This window comes from Acinonyx jubatus, chromosome A1 (assembly GCF_027475565.1).
Source record: "Acinonyx jubatus isolate Ajub_Pintada_27869175 chromosome A1, VMU_Ajub_asm_v1.0, whole genome shotgun sequence".
NCBI classification, from domain to species: Eukaryota; Metazoa; Chordata; class Mammalia; order Carnivora; family Felidae; genus Acinonyx; species Acinonyx jubatus.
Window position 1 is genome coordinate 153,684,390 of NC_069380.1, and position 7,084 is coordinate 153,691,473.

Genomic DNA, 7,084 nt, shown 5'->3' on the forward strand with positions numbered 1-7,084 from the left:
AACTTGGACACCAAGGCTTAGGTGGGCTTCCCTGGTTTGCAATACTCCATGTATATTCTCACACTATGTTGCTGAAAGAAGAAAACACTGTCTATTACTTGACTTGAAGAAGACAGCTAGAAACTCATCCTTGGAAAGTTGCTGGGATTTTGATAGGAATTATGTTAAACCTGTATATCAATTTGGAGAGAAATAACATCTTTATTATGCTGAGTGATTGAATATTCAAACACGATATACTCCTTAGCTTTATGTTTTACTACTGCAAGTTTGTTGACACTATTATAAATGGATCTTTAACTGCTTACTGTTAGTATACAGAAATACAATTGAATTTTGTATAATGATTTTGTATCCAGCAACTTTGCTAAATTATCCCTTTCATCCAAAAGATTTAACTACAGATATTGAATTTACTACATAAACAATCATATCATATGTGAACATTTTCAGGGCTTTTTTTCCTAATTGTTATGGTTTTTATTTTCTCCAGTTATAAATTAAGGAAAACTCTTAACTATAATCAAAATAGCTTCAAATATGTTTATACTACTAATTATGGAGATGAATAAAATATCATATAAAGCAAATTATTATAAATAACATAAAACTGGCACGAAGTGACTACATTTTCAATTTTGATGGATTTCTTGTTATATTTAAAAAGGATCTGGCTCTGTTAGGTAATGTCATCTAGTTGCTGATGTTGGTCATGAAAGCTCCCTGTTACCTTACAACGGACACTGACGGCTTCTGGAGTGTCAGTGATGTTCCTAACACTGTAATTTCTTTTCATTCTAGTTAGTAATATAGAAATAGACTATTTTTGTTACCTTCAGCCTTTAAGTCTAGAGTCACCCTCATGCTGCCTGGTAATACACTTTAATTTCCTTACCACTTCTCTCCCCCAAAGCATTTCCTCTCTGAATATCTTAAGCACGCGCACACACACACACACACACACACACACACACACACACCAAAAACCCCACAAAAACCCAGGATGCAACTGCTTTTTACATGGCAAGAATCTTTAAAGGATTCTGAACTTATTTACACAACAGCATTAATGCATAAAGAATAGCATCTTGGGTGTCTGGGTGGCTTAATTGGTTAAGCGTCCAACTCTTGATCTTGTCTCAAGTCATGAAGTCACGGTTTGTGAGTTTGAGCCCTGCATCCAGCTCTGCACTGAGAGCACGGGCCTGCTTGGGATTCAGTCTTTTGCTCTCTCTGCCCCTTCCCCACTTGCTCTCTCTCTCTCTCTCTCTCTCTCTCAAACTAAATAAATAAACTTTGAAAAAATTAACATCTTTCATTAAGATAAAGATGCACTGATTTTTAACTAAATACATATATTCACAAATATGTCATGTAAACACAGTAAATTCCTACTATGGACTAGTTTAGAAAATGACATGAAAACATATTAGAGAGGACTGATTACTTCAAATACCACATAATATTTCAGATTATCAGGACAGGGAAAATTCATGAGCACTAAATTAAGTTCCACTAGGGACTAATTGACAATAAAAACTGAACAGAACCAGATATGGCTAAATTACTAGAAACAGTTATGAAAATTATTTACAGTTGTAATCCTTACTGCATTTATACTGAAACTTTAATTTCCTTACCAGTTCTCTCCCCCAAAGCATTTCCTATCTGAACATCTTAAACACACACACACCCCAAAAAACCCACACAAAAAATTCAAAACTCTAACTGGGTGTTCCATATAGATTTTTCTGCAACTGTCCAGAAGACTTTTAGGCTAAAATCTTTCATTATTGGTTAAGGAATTTTTTTTTCTGGGATTACTTCTGGGTTTGTAAAAATTTTCAGTTCAGGTTTGAGATGTTGTAATGGATGGAAAAGTATATTTTATATGTATTACAAAATTTGGCAAGTACATATTATTCCCACTTCTTTGTTTTGTATACTGGCTCTAGGTAACCTTATATGTTTAATTATAAAACCATAAAGTTCCTCCCCCCTCCCAAGGATTTTAAAATCGGTGAGAATTATTACTTGGATCATGTTAAAGTAGCAATGGATAGGAATTATTTCCCAAAGAATCTCAAATATATCCTTTGGGTATCACTGATAGATGGATAGATTCTATTATTTTATTTCTATTCCATAGACAAAATTTGAAAAGTCATACTAATGGGAAAGCTCTGAATCCACTTACAAGGTTAATTAAGGTGGAGAACATGCACAGTAAAAAAGGAAGATGTTGATTATTGAAAATAAGATGTCTTTAGTCAATTTCAATGCTTTTGGGTCAAAAATTTATACCCATTAGTAGAAAAATTTCTTTGAAAACTTTCCTCAAAGAAATTGCAAATGAAGGAAAACCTACATTATCAAGACAAAAGTACTTTAGGAGTCCCAATAATAATAAAGAATGTTATAACCCATATACTAGAAAAAACATTATTTACACATTTACAAATTGTGAAAAGGGGGGCTCAAAGTTATACACCTTTACGGTGATTTAATAGTGAAAAAATAATATCATATTAAGAAAACAGTAGTAAATTACTTTTGCTTGTTTAATAGTTATTTATTCATATCTGTTCTTGAAAAAAGCATCTGAGATGACTTGTATATATATTATAGTAGGATAAAAGAAAAAGGGGTAAAGAAAAAAAGAAGAAATAGGACAATGGCAGGGATAAAGTAAGATTAATACATAAACTTGACTAATACAAGACCTGTACAATTGCCCAATTGCTGGATGATGGCCAAAATTTGAGCTATTAACAAATACAAAGATGATTATACAACTGATTATGATGCACTGTATCTGGGTGGTAAAAGCATACTAGCCATGGAGAACAGCTGTTTTTCATACTTGTATCCTTAGTGTGGTCTTATGATACAACACCAAAGAGCAATTTGGGAGAGTTAGCTCTGAGGGCATCAAAATAATGTGTTTCAGGTGACCTGATAGTCTGTAAGTAGTGTGGCTTGTCTGAGAAAAATTAAGCACGTCTAAAGGAATGGATGGACTGTATCTCCTTCACACAACTTTATTTTTTTAGATAGCTGAATTATTTTTATTTTTTCCCATAACAGAAAGTCTGAGGTTACAGTCTCTGGCAAGAACTTGAATGACATTATTTTTGGTATTCTCGGGCCATCAACATGCTTTAATATCTACTCCAGAGTTTATGAAGCCCAACAAGGATATGTGCATGAATAGATGATTCCTCTACCTATTAAAAGGGGGTGTTAAGGAAGCACTGGTGGGGAGGAAGAGCCAAGATTTGCTCAAAAAAATAGTTTTGGCTTCATTTCAATAGATGAATAAATAGTTATAGAGGTCCTATATTGGACAGCATGTCTGTAAAACTTTCAGCCTAGGTATTACTCTTGCCACTAATCATTACTAATAAGTAGCCCATAGAGATGTACTCTAGCTGGCGCAGTCAGTGGAACATGTGAGTCCTGATTTCAGGGTCATGAGTTCAAGCCCCATGTTGGCCCTAGCATTTACTTTAAAAAAAAAAAATAGCCCACAGAATGTGGAGAATTTTAAAAATTCAATTTTGAGCTAGTAGATTTAAAGTTGTGATATGGTTGTAATGTGTACTCCTGGTAATTATTATCATCATGAAGAAATAAACATTAAAACTAACTGAGTATCTCCTGTGTTCCTGGCATGGCACGAAACACCTTATCACACTGATAATTCATGTAAACCTGAATAATTTTACAGACGAGGTAGTATTGTCCTCATTTCGCTGATGAAAAAACTGAAGTCTGGGGGCACCTGGGGGGCTCAGTCGGTTAAGCACCCAACTTTGGCTCAGGTCATGATCTCACAGTGTGTGGGTTTCAGTCCTGCGTCAGGCTCTGTGCTGACAAGCTCAGAGCCTAGACCCTGCTTCAGATCCTGTGTCTCCCTCTCTCTTTGCCCCTCCCCTACTCACGCTCTGTCTCCCTCTCTCTCTCAAAAATAAATAAACATTAAAAAAAACCAAACTGAAGTCTGAAGAGGTTACGGAACTTTGTAAAGGTCAGAGTGCTAGGAAATACGAACATAAGCTCTGTGAAAGCAGGGACTTTGTTTTGCTCACCCTTTATTCCTGTTGCATAGGGCAGTGCCTGACACATAAAGCCTCCTTTCTGATAAATATTTGTTGAAATAGCAGAGTCCAAATGCCAGACTATTAAACTCTACAATACAGGGCTACTAGGATATAAGCCCATATATGGTTTCAGTTGAAGGTAGTTGATTGCTTACTTCTTTCTTAAAGTAAAGAGACCTACCGTGTTGACTTCTTGTTTTGGTAAGTCAAGTTGGAAAATGATAGCTGTCTTTGGCATGCCAATGTAGACTTTTAGAAGACATTTTGGTGCATTCAAGATTCTTTTTCCCATTTTCATATTCTTTTCTAAAGCTGGTAAGCTTAACTAGATCAAAGAATGGTTTTAAACTTATAAAAAGTTTTTTTAAATGTTTATTTTTATTTTTTTATTTTTTAAAAATTTTTACATGATTTTTATTTTATAAATTTTTAAATTTTTTTAAATTTAATTTTTATTTTTTTAAAATATAATTTATTGTCAAATTGGTTTCCATACAACACCCAGTGCTCATCCCAACAAGTGCCCTCCTCCCTGCCCATCACCCACTTTCCCCTCTCCCCCATCCCCCATCCAGATGGCCAACAGACACATGAAAAGATGCCCAACGTCACTCATCATCAGGGAAATACAAATCAAAACTACAATGAGATATCATCTCACGCCGGTCAGAGTGGCTAAAATGAACAAATCAGGAGACTATAGATGCTGGAGAGGATGTGGAGAAACGGGAACCCTCTGCACTGCTGGTGGGAATGCAAACTAGTGCAGCTGCTCTGGAAAACAGTGTGGAGGTTCCTCAAAAAATTAAAAATAGATCTACCCTATGACCCAGCAATAACACTACTAGGAATCTACCCAAAGGATACAGGAGTGCTGATGCATATGGGCACATGAACCCCAATGTTTATAGCACCACTTTCAACAATAGCCAAATTATGGAAAGAGCCTAAATGTCCATTAATTGACGAATGGATAAAGAAGATGTGGTTTATATATACAATGGAATACTACTTGGCAATGAGAAAGCAAGAAATCTGGCCATTTGCAGCAAAGTGGACGGAACTGGAGGGTATTATGCTAAGTGAAATAAATGTTTATTTATTTTTAAGAGAGACAGAGAGAGAGAGACAGAGTGCCAGCAGGGGAGGGGCAGAGAGAGAGAGAGAGAGACACAGAATCCGAAGCAGGTTGCAGGCTCTGAGCTGTCAGCACAGAGGCTCATACTCACAAACTGTGAGATCATGACCTGAGCTGAAAGTGGACGCTTAACTGACTGAGCCACCCAGGTGCCCCTCAAAGAATGGTTTTAAATACTAGATGATTCACTTAATTTTATAGGATAAATATTCTCTATATATTCACAATACAGACTGAATACAGGGTTCAGGAAAGTTCCCAATTAGCCTCTGTTGATCAAAGGGGAGTAAGATTGAAACATATGGATGCTCCAGCAAAAGAAGAGCCCACACTGGAAAGCTCTTTTCTTACTGGTAGGTAACCAGCATACCATAGTCAAAAAAGAATACAAACATTTATTGCATTCTCCTATTTAATTTTCATCAACTTTCCTTTCCTTGTTTTATTTCCTCATTAATTTAATCTTTTAAAGTCAGATGAAAACCTGCTGTAAGACTGAGTTTTCCTGGTTAGGTTTTTAATTTTTTTTAATGTTTATTTATTTTTGAGAGAGATAGAGACAGAATGCGAGTGGGTTAGGGGCAGAGAGAGAGGGAGACAAAGAATCGGAAGCAGGCTCCAGGCTCTGAGCTGTCAGCACAGAGCCTGATGCGGGGCTCGAACTTACGAGCCGGTCTCGAACTCAGGAGCCGTGAGATCATGACCTGAGCCAAAGTCAGATGCTCAACCGACTGAGCCACCCAGGCTCCCCACCTGGTTAGGTTTTTAAAGGTGGGCATTAAACACCAAAGTTAGCATAGTAGCCATGTCAACAAATAAAATGATGACACATGCCACAATGATAGGGTATGGAAGCAGTTAATTAAGTACAAAAAATCACTACTAATGTCATAGGTTAGCCTGATACTTTTAAGAAATCTGTGTATCCATTCTCTTTTTATATCCATGTCATTATCTTTTTTCTTTTTTTTTTGTTAAAAAAGCACCTTGAACATGTCTTGACTGAGGCAAGGTGAGCATATGCTCTCAGCTACTATGGATAGCAATCTTTCAAAAACCATAAATGCAAACCTATTGGAAAAAAAGCCTCAAGGTCAATGCTTCTAACTTTAGGTAGCCAAATCAATAGGTCACTTCCCAAACATGAGGTTTCTGTATCAGTATTTTCAAAAAGAACAGTTTTTCCCCAACATAACGCAAAAAACTTGTTATAGGCTTACAAATTTTTCCGAATGTTGTAAAAGAAATCTTATAATAGAAAGCAACATTTTCTCTTTTATATAATTCATGTGTCTTCCTCACATGAAAGAACAGCCAAAAGGATGAAGGGCACTATGGCTTCAGTGAAATATGCTGAATTGTAAAAATCTTGATTGTCATCTTTAAAGGGGAAATAGTGAAAATGTAAAAATCTGGGATGATACGATCTGCAAGACACTGAAATGTAGTATCTATAATAATTACTAGAGAATATTTTTTGAAAATTTCTTTCATGTTTATTTAATTTTGAGGGAGAGAGTGTGCGTGAACAGGGAGGGGCAGAGAGAGAGGGAGACAGAGCCTGACATGGGCCCGAACTTACGAACTGTGAGATCATGACCTGAGCTCTTAACCAACTGAGCCACCCAGGTGCCCCAACCACCTTGTTTTATAATATATATGTGCGTGTATGTATGTATGTGTGTGTGTATATATATACACACACATATATAAGACATCTGTTGTATAAAAAAAAGAAAAACCAAAAACTAAGTGATGTCAGATTTAATATCCTATTAAAACTATTTTAAAATTATCTTTATGAAGAAAATAAATGTGAAGTTTTTGGATTATCACCCAGTTG

General features: G+C 35.9%; 1 protein-coding gene across 7 annotated transcripts in view; it reads right to left on the minus strand.

The window, feature by feature from the left end:
* FAM172A (family with sequence similarity 172 member A) overlaps positions 1-7,084 on the minus strand; it is a 424,698-nt gene that overhangs the window by 16,397 nt on the left and 401,217 nt on the right. The window lies entirely within an intron of this gene.